Source organism: Bufo gargarizans, chromosome 3 (genome assembly GCF_014858855.1).
Source record: "Bufo gargarizans isolate SCDJY-AF-19 chromosome 3, ASM1485885v1, whole genome shotgun sequence".
NCBI classification, from domain to species: Eukaryota; Metazoa; Chordata; class Amphibia; order Anura; family Bufonidae; genus Bufo; species Bufo gargarizans.
In genome coordinates, this window is record NC_058082.1 from 618912868 (window position 1) to 618929547 (window position 16680).

The following is a 16680-nucleotide window of genomic DNA, read 5'->3' on the forward strand; positions in this document are numbered from 1 at the left end:
ACGGACCCTACTTCCATTAGGATTTCCGCCACCACCTACAATAGTGTCTGCAACCCCCCCCCCCCTTCTCCTTCTCTACCTCCTCCTCTACTTCCACCTCAAAATTCTAATCTTGCAGCACCAGTCAGCCATCAGTATGTAGCTGGAAGCAGTGTAGCACTGCAGTGGGAAAGCGGCAACAGGCCGTGCTAAAACTAATATGTTTAGGTGACAAACAGCACACCGCCACAGAGCTCGCCACTCAACCTAGAACCAGGCATGGTTGTGTCTGATAATGGCCGTAACTTGATGGCGGCTTTGGCGTTCGGCAAGCTCACACACATACCATGCCTAGCTCACGTGTTCAACTTAGTGGTTCAGCGGTTTCTCAAAACCTATCCCAATTTGCCTGAGCTACTGGTGAAGGTGCGCCGCGTGTGTGCCCATTTCCGAAAGTCATCTACAGCTGCCACCAGTCTGGCAATGCTGCAGCAGCGCTTGCAATTGCCAGCTCACCGACTGTTGTGCGACGTGAGCATGCTCTGGAACTCCACGTTCCACATGTTGGCCAGGCTTTGTGAGCAGCAGAGCGCAGTAGTGGAAAACCAGCTGCAACATGGTTGTCGCCTTTCCAGTCAGCTTCCGCTCTTCACAAGCGACAAGTGGGCATGGATGTCTGACCCCTGTGAGGTTTTCTGCAACTTTGAGAAATCAACACAGATGGTGAGCGGCGATGCTACCATTATCAGCGTAACCATCCCACTTCTGTGTCTACTGAAACGCTCGCTGCTCACAATGAAGGCGGACGCTTTGCGTGTGGAAGAGGTGAAAATGGGTAAAGACAGTACACAGGGTGATGGCCAGACCACCCTCCGTTCGTCTTCTCAGCGCAAATTGGATGATGATGAGGAGGAGTAGCAGGTTGCCTCCGCTACAGAGGGCAGTACCCACAGCAGATTTATTCCATCTGTTCAGCGTGGATGGGCCGAAGAGAAGGAAGAGGATGAGGCGATTGAGAGTCATCCTCCTGATGAGGACAGCGAAGTCTTGTCTGTTGGGACTCTGGCACACATGGCTGACTTTATGTTATGCTGCCTTTCCTGTGACCCCCGCGTTAATACGCATTTTGGCCAACACCGATTACTGGTTGTTCACCCTTCTCGACCCCCGCTACAAAGAGAACTTCTCATCTCTCATTCCTGTGGTGGAGAGGACTAGCAAAATGGTGCAATACCAGAAGGTTCTTTTGGAAAAATTGCTCTAAAAATTTCCAGTTGACAACGCTGGCAGCAGAGTACGTATTTCCTTGGGCAACTGAGGAGGGGAGACAAGGGAAACACACAGCAGTTCTAACAGAGGGAAGGCAACACTCTCCAAGGCCTGGGACAGTTTCATGACACCCCCCAGCAACCTCACCCTGATGCACGGCCTAGTGTCACAAGGAGAGAAAAGTTTTGGAAGATGGTGGAGTACGTACCAGACCATGTCAGCATCCTCAATGAACCCTCTGTGCCTTACAACTATTTGGTGTCCAAGATGGACACGTGGCACGAATTGGCGCTCTACGCCTTGGAGGTGCTGGCCTGCACTGCCGCCAGCGTTTTGTCAGAGTGGGTATTTAGTGCTGCTGGGGGCATAATAACTGATAAGCGCATCCGACTGTCAACTGAAAATGTTGACAGGTTGACTGTTATCAAAATGAACAAGGCCTGGATTGCCCCTGACTTCTCTACTCCACCAGAGGAAAGCGGCTGAACATAAAAACACTTTAAATGTTGCTTTTATGGTGTATTGAATACACTGTATTCCCATGCACCCCTTCCACCACAAAAAAAAGGTATATGGTTTAATCTTCCTTTTCTCGTCCTCCTTCTCCTCGTCCATCATATCAACATGCTTATTAGGCTGCCCTCGCTACTAATGTTTTAGAGGGTCAGCTCAGCAGCAGGCCCTTAACCATAATTTTTTCCATGGTCAGCTCAGCAGCACGCCCTCAACCATAATTTTTTTCGATGTTCAGCTCAGCAGCAGACTCTTACCCCTAATGTTTTAGAGGGTCACCAGCAGGCCCATGCTCCTAATGTTTTTGAGGGTCACCAGCAGGCCATCATACATAATTTTTCAAGGGTGTGTATGATGCCCTCCTTTATGTGTAATAAAGGGTGTATTGGAGTGCCGTTTCACTTAGTGCATAGGCTTTATGAATGTAGGAGTCCCACTACCTGAACAATTGTACCACAATGTGAATGAGGCCCTTCTTTATGTTATATACAGGTTGTATCGGAGTGCATTTTCCTTGTAATTTAAGGAAAAGAGTAAATATACAGGAAAGAATGTTTCCTAACAATTTTTCCTCTAAAATCGATCTTCGAACCATTTCAGTAGTGTTTCCATCAATTTCTGACCTTTTCCTGTGAACCAGGCAATCTCCCCTCTTCAGAGCAGGGGGTGCCTGGTTTAATGCTCTGGTTCTCCCATTGACTTCCATTGTGCCGAGCACCCGAGCATCCCGAGGTGTTCTACTCGAGCACCCGAGCACTTTGGTGCTCGATCAACACTAGTCATGATGGATTTGCTCCGCATCCGGTTTGCTCTCCGGTATCAAAACAAAACAGAATGCATTTTGGAATGTGTGTCTGCAGTAATAGTCAGTAGATGCTGAGTACTGAATTTGGTGGAAGGATTTGGCATACCTGTCCACACAGTTGCATTTCCTACACAGACATCTGTCCTTATGATCACAAAACAAATGTTTGGGGGATAGAAATCCATATAATAGAATACAGACGCTACTGGTGTATTGGTGTATGCGATATTTATATACTGCCCCAATATGGGCTACTACATGAACATATATATTGTCACTGATTCATGTACTTGCGGTGGGGTCAGAAATCACTGATACCCAGACTTCAGGGGTTAACAGTTCAATTGGTGCTTTATTTTTCATCCAGCACAACACAATACAGATAATCTAAGTTAAAAGTCATTTGGGTGAAGCCTAGTGTCATACCTCCAATAGAGACAGACCACGCTTCTGCTATGGGGCCGTTGGGAAAAGGGGCCCAAAGTGAACCAAAGGCTCCCTAATTACACTCATTATTGTCCAGCTCCAGTATAGTATCCCTATCATCCAAGGAGAAAGCTAAAGGACCTGTGATGATGTCATCACAGGTCCTGTATATCTAGTAAAGGAACTGCACAGAGCATAGGGTAGTTCCCAGGTTAGTTAGGAGCATCTGCCCAAACCTGTGATTAAATCATCTTCAGCATCACAGGTTCTGTATATCTAGTAAAGGAACTGCACAGAGCATCATCACAGGTCCTTCAACCCCCAACAGCATGGAGAAGAACAGCAGGACTTAAAACTAGAATGGTGTGGTAAGAGGTTGTCCTCCTTCTTTCTCTTTATTTGCCCCCCCATTTCCTATTTTACTCATATCTTACTCATATCTATTGTATTGCAGACAGTTACAAACACCATTACCTCATGTACCTCACACAATAACGATAATATATAACTGACTACATATATCTCTACACACTGCACTATTATATATATATAATATATATATATATATTATATATATCTTAACACACTGCATGTATTATGCCACTTACCTCACATATCAGTACACTTCTGTATATACTATATATCTTATAGTATATACAGCAGTGTACTGACATATTAGGTAATAAGTATAATACAAACCGGATTCCCAAAAAGTTGGGACACTAAACAAATTGTGAATAAAAACTGAATGCAATGATGTGGAGATGGCAAATGTCAATATTTTATTTGTAATAGAACGTAGATGACAGATCAAACGTTTAATCCGAGTAAATGTATCATTTTAAAGGAAAAATACGTTGATTCAAATTTTCACGGTGTCAACAAATCCCAAAAAGTTGGGACAAGTAGCAATAAGAGGCTGGAAAAAGTAAATTTGAGCATAACTGAAGAGCTGGAAGACCAATTAACACTAATTAGGTCAATTGGCAACATGATTGGGTATAAAAAGAGCTTCTCAGAGTGGCAGTGTCTCTCAGAAGCCAAGATGGGTAGAGGATCACCAATTCCCACAATGTTGCGCAGAAAGATAGTGGAGCAATATCAGAAAGGTGTTACCCAGCGAAAAGTTGCAAAGACTTTGCATCTATCATCATCAACTGTGCATAACATCATCCGAAGATTCAGAGAATCTGGAACAATCTCTGTGCGTAAGGGTCAAGGCCGTAAAACCATACTGGATGCCCGTGATCTCCGGGCCCTTAAACGACACTGCACCACAAACAGGAATGCTACTGTAAAGGAAATCACTGAATGGGCTCAGGAATACTTCCAGAAACCATTGTCAGTGAACACAATCCACCGTGCCATCCGCCGTTGCCAGCTGAAACTCTACAGTGCAAAGAAGAAGCCATTTCTAAGCAAGATCCACAAGCTCAGGCGTTTTCACTGGGCCAGGGATCATTTAAAATGGAGTGTGGCAAAATGGAAGACTGTTCTGTGGTCAGACGAGTCACGATTCGAAGTTCTTTTTGGAAATCTGGGACGCCATGTCATCCGGACCAAAGAGGACAAGGACAACCCAAGTTGTTATCAACGCTCAGTTCAGAAGCCTGCATCTCTGATGGTATGGGGTTGCATGAGTGCGTGTGGCATGGGCAGCTTGCATGTCTGGAAAGGCACCATCAATGCAGAAAAATATATTCAGGTTCTAGAACAACATATGCTCCCATCCAGACGTCATCTCTTTCAGGGAAGACCCTGCATTTTTCAACAAGATAATGCCAGACCACATTCTGCATCAATCACAACATTCATGGCTGCGTAGGAGAAGGATCCGGGTACTGAAATGGCCAGTCTGCAGTCCAGATCTTTCACCTATAGAGAACATTTGGCGCATCATAAAGAGGAAGGTGCAACAAAGAAGGCCCAAGACGACTTGAACAGTTAGAGGCCTGTATTAGACAAGAATGGGAGAGCATTCCTATTTCTAAACTTGAGAAACTGGTCTCCTCGGTCCCCAGACGTCTGTTGAGTGTTGTAAGAAGAAGGGGAGATGCCACACAGTGGTGAAAATGGCCTTGTCCCAACTTTTTGGGGATTTGTTGACACCATGAAATTCTGATTCAACATATTTTTCCCTTAAAATGGTACATTTTCTCAGTTTAAACTTTTGTTCCATGATTTATGTTCTATTCTGAATAAAATATTAGAAGTTAGCACCTCCACATCATCGCATTCAGTATTTATTCACGATTTGTATAGTGTCCCAACTTTTTTGGAATCCGGTTTTTGTAGATGCAGTGTGTTAAGATATATAGTATATACAGCAGTGTAATTTATACCTCTTACCTCGCATATCAGTACACTGCTGTATATATTATATATCTGTTCACACTGCATCTATTATGCCTCATACCTCCCATATCAGTACACTGCTGTACATACTAGCCAGGAAGGGGTAGTGGGTATGGGCTATGAATGGGGCATGGGGGCCCAATTTAGATTCTTGCTATGGGGCCCAGTGATTTTTATGTATGCCCCTGGTGAAGCCACAGAACATAAAGCATAACACAAAACATCAAATAAACACCTGTCCGTCTTTGCACTAACTATACAGAGAACTTCTCTCTCTCTCACCTATGCCTTCAGCATGTCAGGGGGATCTAGCTTTCCACAGCCACACGGTCAAACAGCCACCATGCTCAGACCTTGACTGAGGCTATGAGGCCTATGTTTGTCCCACAGTAATGATCCTATCTGGCTGAGGAAAGTGGTTACTGGATTTGTGAGGGACTGGCATATTCCACTACCAAACCTACATGCCACTCCATGCAGGGGCGTATCTATCGCGAGGCAAACAAGGCATTTGCCTAGGGCGGCACTTGCCAATGGGGCGGCAAAATGCCTTGTTTGCCCCTTGTCCCATCAGACGCCTCCGGTATATTCAGAAGATCCGATGGTATATTCTAACCCCCAGGCGTTCCCATGGTGACGGGGACGCTTGCCTGGGGGTTATAATATACCATCGGATCTGAGTTTTCACGCTCTCAGTGAGAGCGTGAAAACACAAATCCGATGGTATATTCTAACCCCCAGGCGTTCCCATGGTGACAGGGACGCTTGCCTGGGGGTTAGAATATACAGGGCCCCGCCGCTCACAGGAAAACATTTAAAAACAAATCAGTAACCTAAACTTTATTCATTAGTGATGTCTTACTGGATACCTTACTCTGTCTTTCAGCTCCGGTAACAGCAGGCAGTGCGGGCGGGCGGCGCTCACTCACTGACGTCACGCGCCTGCGCCGCCTAGTGGGAGGAGCAGGCGCGTGACGTCAGTGAGTGAGCGCCGCCCGCCCGCACTGCCTGCTGTTACCGAAGCTGAAAGACAGAGTAAGGTATACAGTAAGACATCACTAATGAATAAAGTTTAGGTTACTGATTTGTTTTTAAATGTTTTCCTGTGAGCGTCGGGGGGAGGAAGCTGTGGATGGCACCGTTTAAGGGAGGGGGGGGGGGGGAGAATCTGTGGATGGCACCGTTTAGGGGAGGGGGGGGGGAATCTGTGGATGGCACCGTTTAGGGGAGGGGGGGGGGGAATCTGTGGATGGCACCGTTTAGGGGAGGGGGGGGGGGAATCTGTGGATGGCACCGTTTAGGGGAGGGGGGGGTCTGTGGATGGCACCGTTTAGGGGAGGGGGGGGTCTGTGGATGGCACCGTTTAGGGGAGGGGGTCTGTGGATGGCACCGTTTAGGGGAGGGGGAGGGGGATCCGTGGATGGCACTGTTTAGGGGAGGGGGATCCGTGGATGGCACTGTTTAGGGGAGGGGGATCCGTGGATGGCACTGTTTAGGGGAGGGGGATCCGTGGATGGCACTGTTTAGGGGAGGGGGATCCGTGGATGGCACTGTTTAGGGGAGGGGGATCCGTGGATGGCACTGTTTAGGGGGGATCTGTGGATGGCACATAGGAAGGGGTGGGGTTTAGAGAGAAAGGGGTTTGGCCTGGACAGGAAGGGGTGGGTCAAATTTATATTAGGGGGGTGCCCGAATTTAGTCTCGCCTAGGGCAGCACAAAACCAAGATACACCACTGACTCCATGAGAACTCTGCCCATGAATTCAGCCGATGAACTATACTTTGCTGAAACAACATAGCTTTCTCGATTCAATTTATCTCAACTACACCCCTTCCAGCACTTTTCCACAGACATTGTTACGATATTTTGAACTGTAAATACACATAAAATCTGGATGGCCACAATATGGCCAATCAGTCATCTGTCGAATTGTTCATATGAATGATCCAACCAGCTACATAACAGACTAAACTGGTCAATTAGGGAATAATTTCAGTTGACCACAGCCACAAAATCCATCCCAACAGATCACATTTTTGGCAGACAAGAGTGTTGCCACTGGCCATTGCAAATCATCATTCAAACAATGGCTGGCCAAGATTCCAAAAGTCCACCATTATCTTATATGTATGGCCAGCTTCAGGATTTTTTGGCGTTAATGAGTAAGACAAAGGTCTGCCATATGGTGTTTGGTGGAGATATCCCAACCATCATCTCATCTTCAGGTGACTTACACGGCACTGTACTCGGTTATCTCTGGAACTCAGATGGGAATAAAAGGAGAGGCTGGCTGCTCTGCTCATTTCAGGGGGCTCCACAGATAGAGGGTCTCTGTTCTCATGACTGGTGGGGGCCCCACCTATCTAATACTTCTCCCCTTTACTGTGGATAGGGGATAACTTCACATAACCAGAACATCCCTTTAAGCAAAGATGTCTGCCATGCCAAAAGTCCAAATAAAGGAGGAGGTCAAGAGCCAGAACAGGAAGTAAAATACACAAAGTGACTTAATAAAATTAAATCCAGAAAACCATTCACCCGGTTTTTGTAAAAAACAAAAAACAAAAAGAAAACACATAGAATAATCATATATAGACTGCATATACAGTCAGGTCCATAAATATTGGGACATCGACACAATTCTAACAATTTTGGCTCTATACACCACCACAATGAATTTGAAATGAAACGAACAAGATGTGCTTTAACTGCAGACTGTCAGCTTTAATTTGAGAGTATTTACATCCAAATCAGGTGAACGGTGCAGGAATTACAACAGTTTGCATATGTGCCTCCCACGTGTTAAGAAACCAAAAGTAATGGGACAGAATAATAATCATAAATCAAACTTTAACTTTTTAATACTTGGTTGCAAATCCTTTGCAGTCAATTACAGCCTGAAGTCTGGAACGCATAGACTTTACCAGACACTGGGTTTGATTCCTGGTGATGCTCTGCCAGGCCTCTACTGCAACTGTCTTCAGTTCCTGCTTGTTCTTGGGGCATCTTCCCTTCAGTTTTGTCTTTAGCAAGTGAAATGAATGCTCAATCGGATTCAGGTCAGGTGATTGACTTGGCCATTGCATAACATTCCACTTCTTTCCCTTAAAAAACTCTTTGGTTGCTTTTGCAGTATGCTTTGGGTCATTGTCCATCTGCACTGTAAAGCGCCGTCCAATGAGTTCTAAAGCATTTGGTTGAATATGAGCAGATAATATTGCCCGAAACACTTTAGAATTCATCCTGCTGCTTTTGTCAGCAGTCACATCATCAATAAATACAAGAGAACCAGTTTTATTGGCAGCCATACATGCCCACCCCATGACACTACCACCACCATGCTTCACTGATGAGGTGGTATGCTTAGGATCATGAGCAGTTTCTTTCCTTCTCCATACTCTTCTCTTCCCATCACTCTGGTACAAGTTGATCTTGGTCTCATCTGTCCATAGGATGTTGTTCCAGAACTGCAAAGGCTTTTTTAGATGTTGTTTGGCAAACTCTAATCTGGCCTTCCTGTTTTTGAGGCTCACCAATGGTTTACATCTTGTGGTGAACCCTCTGTATTCACTCTGGTTAAGCCTTCTCTTGATTGTTGACTTTGACATACAGCTACCTCCTGGAGAGTGTCCTTGATCTGGCCAACTGTTGTGAAGAGTGTTTTCTTCACCAGGGAAATAATTATTCGGTCATCCACCACAGTTGTTTTCCTTGCTCTTCCGGGTCTTTTGGTGTTGCTGAGCTCACCGGTGCATTACTTATTTTTAACCCTTTCAACCCCAGGCCTGTGTTCACCTTCCTGCCCAGGCCATGTTTTGAAAATCTGACATGTGTGACTTTATGTGGTAATAACTTTAAAACGCTTTTACTTATACAGGCCATTCTGAGATTGTTTTCTCGTCACATATCGTACTTCATGACACTGGTAAAATGGAGTCAAAATATTTTTTTATTTATAAAAAAAATACCAAATTTACAAAAAATTAGGAAAAATTAGCAAATTTCCAAATTTCAATTTCTCAACTTTTATAATAGATAGTAATACCTCCAAAAATAGTAATTACCGTATTTTTCGCCGTATAAGACGCACCGGCGTATAAGACGCACCTAGGTTTTTGGGGAGGAAAATAAGAAAAAAAATATTTTGAACTAATTGTGGTCTGTGGGTGATGCACTGTTATGGGGATCTGTGGATGACGCACTGTTATGGGGGATCTGTGGGTGACACTTATAGGGGATCCTCTCTGGATGGCGCTGTTATGAGGATCTGTGTATGACAGTTATGGGGGGGATCTGTGGATGACACATATATAGCATCTTATGCTATGTGTCATCCACAGATCCCCTCCATAAGTGTGGGGGTCGCATTTGCTTTTATAATGGGGGTGGGGGTCGCATCTGCATTTATAATGACAGCGGGGCCCGTGCAGTGACTGTATTCTACTACACGGGCCCCGCTTACTGTACAATCATATCCCTAATACCGTAGTTAATTGTTGTGTGCACTGCATGTAAAAGCATAATGAGCGATGATGAGCGCTATTACTTACAATTAGAAGCGCTTGCCGTTCGGAGCAGGGAGGAGGGAGGAGGCAGGAGGCAGGCCGGGAGGACGGGCGCTGGCAGTGTGAGTCATCCGTCATGCGCCCACGCCGCCTGCTTCATTCATGAAGCAGGCGGCGCAGGCGCGTGACGTATGACTCACACTGCCAGCGCCCGTCCTCCCGGCCTGCCTCCTCCCTCCTCTCTGCTCCGAACGGCAAGCGCTTCTAATTGTAAGTAATAGCGCTCATCATCGCTCATTATGCTTTTACATGCAGTGCACACAACAATTAACTACGGTATTAGGGATATGATTGTACAGTAAGCGGGGCCCGTGTAGTAGAATACAGTCACTGCACGGGCCCCGCTGTCATTATAAATGCAGATGCCGCCCCCAGCCCCTCCTCCCTCACAGCTGATATACCCGCCGCACGGCATCGCGGCGGGTGTATCATTGAAAACTAAGCAAAATCGGCTACATTCGCCGTATAAGACGCACTGCTATTTCCCCCCCACTTTTGGGGGGGAAAAAGTGCGTCTTATACGGCGAAAAATACGGTACTTTACATTCCCCATATGTCTACTTCATGTTTGGATCATTTTGAAAATGACATTTTAAATTTTGTTAACCCTTTCGGTGTTCCACAAGAGTGAATGGCAAATGGAGATGAAATTTCCGAATTTCACTTTTTTGGCAGATTATTCATTTGAATCCATTTGTTCCAGTAGCAAAGCAAGAATTAACAGCCAAACAAAACTCAAAATCTATTACCCTGAATCTGGGGTTTACAGAAACACCCCATGTGTGCTCAAAAAATGATGTATGTGCGCACAGCAGGCTTCATAGTGGAAGGAGCATCATATGGCTTTTGGAGAGCGGATTTAGCTGGAATGGTAATTGGGAGCTATGTCGCATGTGAAGACACTCTGAGGTGGCCCTACAGTGGAAATCCCCAAAAAGTCACCCCATTCTGGAAACTACACCCCTCAAGGAATATTTAAAGGTGTGTAGTGAGCACTTTGGCCCATCAGGCGTTTCACAGAATTAGGAAATGCTTGGCTATAAAAATTAAAGTATCTTTACACCCACATTTTTCACAAGGGGTAGCAGGACAAAATGCACCCCACCTTTTGTTCCCCATTTCCCTCCGAATACGCCAACACCCAATATGTCCTCATAAAATGATGTATGGCAGGGTCCAAAAGGGAAGTAGCGCCATAGGGCTTTTGGAGGACAGATTTTGCAGGATTGGCTTTTGGGAACTATGTCGCATATAAAGACACCCTGAGGTACCCCTAGAGTGGAAATCCCCAAAAAGTGACCCTATTCTGGAAACTACACCCCCAAGGAATATTTCAGGGTGTGTAGTGAGCACTTAGACCCATAGGGCGTTTCACAGAATTAGGAAACGCTTGGCTGTGAAAATAAAAAATTACTATTTTTTCCAGAAAAAGTAGCTTTACACCCACATTTTTCAGTTTCACAAGGGGTAGCAGGACAAAATGCACCCCACATTTTGTTCCCCATTCCCCCCCCCCCCCCAAATACGCCAGCACCCAATATGTGCTCATAAAATGATGTATGGGTGCATGGCAGGGTCCAAAAGGGAAGTAGCACCATAGGGCTTTTGGAGGACAGATTTTGCAGGATTGGCTTTTGGGAACTATGTCGCATATAAAGACACCCTGAGGTACCCCTAGAGTGGAAATCCCCAAAAAGTGACCCTATTCTGGAAACTACACCCCCAAGGAATATTTCAGGGTGTGTAGTGAGCACTTAGACCCATAGGGCGTTTCACAGAATTAGGAAACGCTTGGCTGTGAAAATAAAAAATTACTATTTTTTCCAGAAAAAGTAGCTTTACACCCACATTTTTCAGTTTCACAAGGGGTAGCAGGACAAAATGCACCCCACATTTTGTTCCCCATTTCCCCCCCCCCCCCCAAATACGCCAGCACCCAATATGTGCTCATAAAATGATGTATGGGTGCATGGCAGGGTCCAAAAGGGAAGTAGCACCATAGGGCTTTTGGAGGACAGATTTTGCAGGATTGACTTTTGGGAGCTATGTCGCATATAAAGACACCCTGAGGTACCCCTAGAGTGGAAATCCCCCAAAAGTAAAACCATTCTGGAAACTACACCCTTCAAGAAATATTTCAAGATGTGTAGTGAGAACTTTGTCCTCAAATGTAAAACATGGAATTGGCTGTGAAAATGAAAAATATAATTTTTTTCAAGAAAAATTTATTTTAGCCCCAAATTTTTCCCTTTTAAAAGGGGGAACTGGAGAAAATGTACCCCCTAATTTATTGACCATTTTCTCCTGATTACAGCAATACCCCATATGTGCTTGTATACTACTATATGGGCGTACCACAGGGGTCAGAAGGAAAGGAGCACCAAATGGCTTCTGGAAGGCAGATTTCACCAGAATAATTCACTCACCGCTCAGCGGGTGCAGGACCCGCGCATGCAGACGACACATGTGCAGGTTAAAAATTCTATATATATATATATATATATAGCTAGCTAGCACCAAAAAAACACAAGTGCTGATCAGCACTTGCCAGTCACAGCTCGCACAGTGAAAAAGTGGTGCAGAGCCAAAAAAAAGCCAACAAAAAGCCAAAAAATGCAAAAACAAAAAAATAAAAAGGACGGATAGGGGGGTGAAGGGGGAAGGGTGGTGGACAGGGACAGGGAATGGGGATCTGAAACAGCTGCAGATGAGCCAAAGATCACTACAGCTGTTCCAGATGTTGTTTTTTCTTCTTCTTCTTCTTCTTCTTCTTCTTCAAAGCACTGAATGGAAAGCACTGATTTATGTGGTTGTACCACAGGTCCCAGCCGACAACGAACAGCACAGAAGGGCACAGGTCCTCTCTGCAAGCAGTCACCAAGCTAGAATGGCTGCCTGCAGAGAGGCACCAACGGTTCTTTCTGCTGCATAGCGCTGCCATTGACCTCGGTGGTGACATGGGCTGATGTAATCAGCCCCAATCACCTCCGTCCCAGCCACCAGCAGAACCACAGATTGGATAATTGTAGTATAGCGCTGCCATAGGCTGGAGCGTTGCTCCAGCCAATCGCAGCTCTTGGAAGGGACACCTGTGTCTGGTGTCCCCTCCCTGACCTAGGAGGAGACATGGGCTGATGTCATCAGCCCCCTCCCACCTGTAGCCGAGCCCCCCTGCAGCTCCATTCATTGCCGGCGCTGCGATGGGCTGGTCTTCACTAGCCAGCCAATCGCAGCGATCGGGGCTGCAGGGGGGCGGAAAAACTCCTCCTCACCTTCATCTAAGATGGCTGACTGCTGATTAGTGCAGTCAGCTTACTTCGGTCACGCGCGATTTCGCGAAGGCGAAAACTAAAAAGGCAACCGACCCCCAACCCCCCTAATGCCAATTTCTTAACCTAAATCCTTTCCTCCAGCCCTTCTGTTAAAGACATAAAAACATTACATAGAGAGCTACACAACATACAGGGCAATGCAGCATTACATACCTCTTAAATTCAGTGATGTGTCCTTTTTTAGTGTAGAAGTTCTTTCTTTATCTTCTCCATTCAGACCAGACCACCATGATGACTTCTTTCAGCCATCTCTTGCCTCTGCAGAGTTTGACAAACAGACATCTTAGTTTCCTACTTTTCCAACCTTCCACCTCTAATACTGTGCTCACTGTGCTTCCCAATACTATGCTGCAGAAACAGATAAACCCCCTGAAAATACTAATACCACACAGATAGTTTCCCTTAAATAGGTATTGGCACACAGTGTCCTAAAAAATAACTGTGCCCAGCAAATAGTGTCCCTGAAACTTATAGTGCAGTAAACATAGTGTCCTCCCCAAAAAATTATGCTAAGCAGATACTGTGCTAGGGTGCCTTCCAATGAAACAGTCCTCCCAAAAGTTCAATTAATAGTAATAATTTTCTGCCAGAATGCACCATGTGGTAATAGTGCACTCAATAGTAATAATGTCCCTCATTTTCCCTCAGAAGTAATAATGACCCCACAGTGCCCCCAGTAGTAATAATTCCCCCTATAATCTGTGCCTGTACAAAAAATACCCCCTTTTAATGTGTTGCCAGTACAAAACATTATCCCTTATAATGTTTGCCAGTAAAATAATCCCCCCTTGCAATGTATGCCAGAACAAAAATGCTCCCTTATAATTTGTGGCAGTACAAAAAAAACCTTTTAGGGCCCCCAGTAGAACGGATGTCCCCATAGTAGCAAACTTAGAATGTGTGCCAGTACAAAAATTCTCCCTTATAATATGTGCCTGTCATGGGTAGTGGGGAGGGGATAACACTGGATAATACACAGAAGGAATAGACCGGAGTCTAGGCCTAAAAGTTAAGGGAGAGGGATGGTGACCTCCTAGGAATCCCTAGACTTCTCCCTGACTCCTGCCAGTATGAGTAGACCCTGAAGGTGGAAACACTCATACACCGGAACCTTAGCCCTGGAGACCCTAGAAGTCCCTAGGAGTGGTGGCAGGGAATGAGACTACTGGTTCCTCCCCAGTTGAAGAATCCAGCATCTCCCTGAGGCCTAGATAATAACAAGCACAAGCGAACAACAAAATGCAAAACAAAATGCACTTAAGCTTAAAGAAGAATGGAGGAGCAGATGATCCAAAGGAACAACACACCAGCTCAACCAACTCCAGCAGGAAATATCAACCGCATGGTAAGCAGTGTGAGTCAGAACTAAATAGAGCCTCAGTAATGATCACAAGCTGCACCTGACAAGAGGTGTGGTCATTACCAAACAACAACACTGCAAGATAAAAATAGAGAGACTGTCAGATACCCTCACATGCCGCCAGTCTCTCAGAACTTCTCACCTCTGTCATGGGAGGGACCGCGACAGTGCCAGTACAAAAATGATCCCTTACAATGTGCCAGCACAAAAAATGCTCCCTTATAATGTGTGTCAGTACAAAAAAATACCCCCTTTTAGTGTCCCCAGTAGAACGAGTGTCCCCATAGTGACCCCCTTATAATGTGTGCCAGTATAAAAATGCTCCTTTATACAGCCGCAATATCCCCATTAGTGTTGATCACGAATATTCTAATCGTGAATTTTTATTGTAAATATTGGCATTTAGAGAATTCGCGAATATCTAGAATATAGTGCTATATATGGTGCTATGCAGGGGCGGACATACCGCCTGTGCAGCCGGTTCAGCTGCACAGGGGCCCAGCGTGGGAGGGGGCCCTCCACAGGACGCACAGACAGTTGATTATTCTAATGGTGAAGCAGAGAGCCGCCCGCTCCCAGCTCCACCATTCATAACTCCATCCAGCATGTAGAAGGGGCCCCCATGGCAATCTGCAGCTCACTGTCTTGAGTCCGAGGACGTGCTGTGCCGTCCACAGCTCTGAGCAGCAAGGCCTGGGCAGCCCGTTCTGAGCTGTATCTGTGATCGCCCTGCCTCCTGTGGCAGGCCTGTGCTGAGCCACTTTACGGTGTCGGTAGCTCCGCCCCCATCTAGTGAAGATGGTAGCTCCGCCCCCGTCTACTGATGACGGTAGCTCCGCCCCCGTCTAGTGATAGCGGGAGCTCCGCCCCCGTCTAGTGGAGGCGGTAGCTCCGCCCCCATCATGTGATGGTGGTCGCCCCCATCGGTCGCTTCACCCACATCTGGTCCTCTCCTAGCTTTTCAGCACCTCAGAGTTGGTGCTTAATGTGTGAGGCCTGCAGCAAACCAGCAACTCAGGAGAAAGTGAGTAAGGACTGGAGGTGGCCCCTGTGCCCACTGTCCCTGCCAGACACTGAACTTGACACTTGGTATGTTATTTGTTTTACCCCACTCATCACCCCTGTCCCCCTCTGGCCCTCCTGTGACTGGCCCTGGCCCACACTCATGTATTTTGCGGTCCGTGGATCGGCAAGATATGGATGTGGTCCATGTGCGATCCGCATATTTTTGCAGACCCATTGACTTAAATGGGTCTGCAGTCCGCATTTTGTAGAGAAGTATAGGACGTGTCACATTTTCTGTTTTGTGCAGAACGGACATATGGATATGGAAAGCATATAGAAGTAATTTGTTTTCTGCATCCGTATGTCTGTTCCCCAAAGGATAGAAAATGTGACATGTCCTATACTGGTCCCCAACATGCAGGCTAGTTAATGGGTCTGCAAAAAAAAAGGTAGATGGCACATGGACGTCATCCGTAATTTGCAGATCACAAAATGCATATGGTTTGTGTCGTGTAAATTGGTTAAAAGTGTTGCTCAGGGGGTCATTTATTAAGACCAGCGTTTTAGACCCCGATCTTAATAACCCCTATATCTGGCGGTGCTTCCGCCGAAGTTATGGAGAGGTTCTAGATGTAGATCATTTTCTACCCCTAAACCAGGCGTAGAAAATGGTGAATGATACAGGCCTGTCGGCCCCTCCCCTTCCCCGTCTACTCATTTAGACATGGCATGAGCGGGGAAAAATCGCAGATTGCGGCGACTGCACCTGAAATATAGGCGTATTTCAGGATAATAAAATGACCCCCTCAGGTTCTTCTGATCAGACACAGAGAAAGAGCAAAAACATTTCCGACACCCAACAATTATCAAATCAGAAGGGTCCATGTACGATACTTGCTGAGCGTGGCATGGTTGCTTTGTCTGGTGTCGACAAATGGCATGCAGCGGTGTCTCTCCACGTGTGATGTCAGATTAAATCCTCTTTCAATAGCGAATTTTCCTACTGGATGTGATGTCTGTCACACGTCACTATGTATTAATCTTTGCCTATGGCCTATGTTTATTTCTGT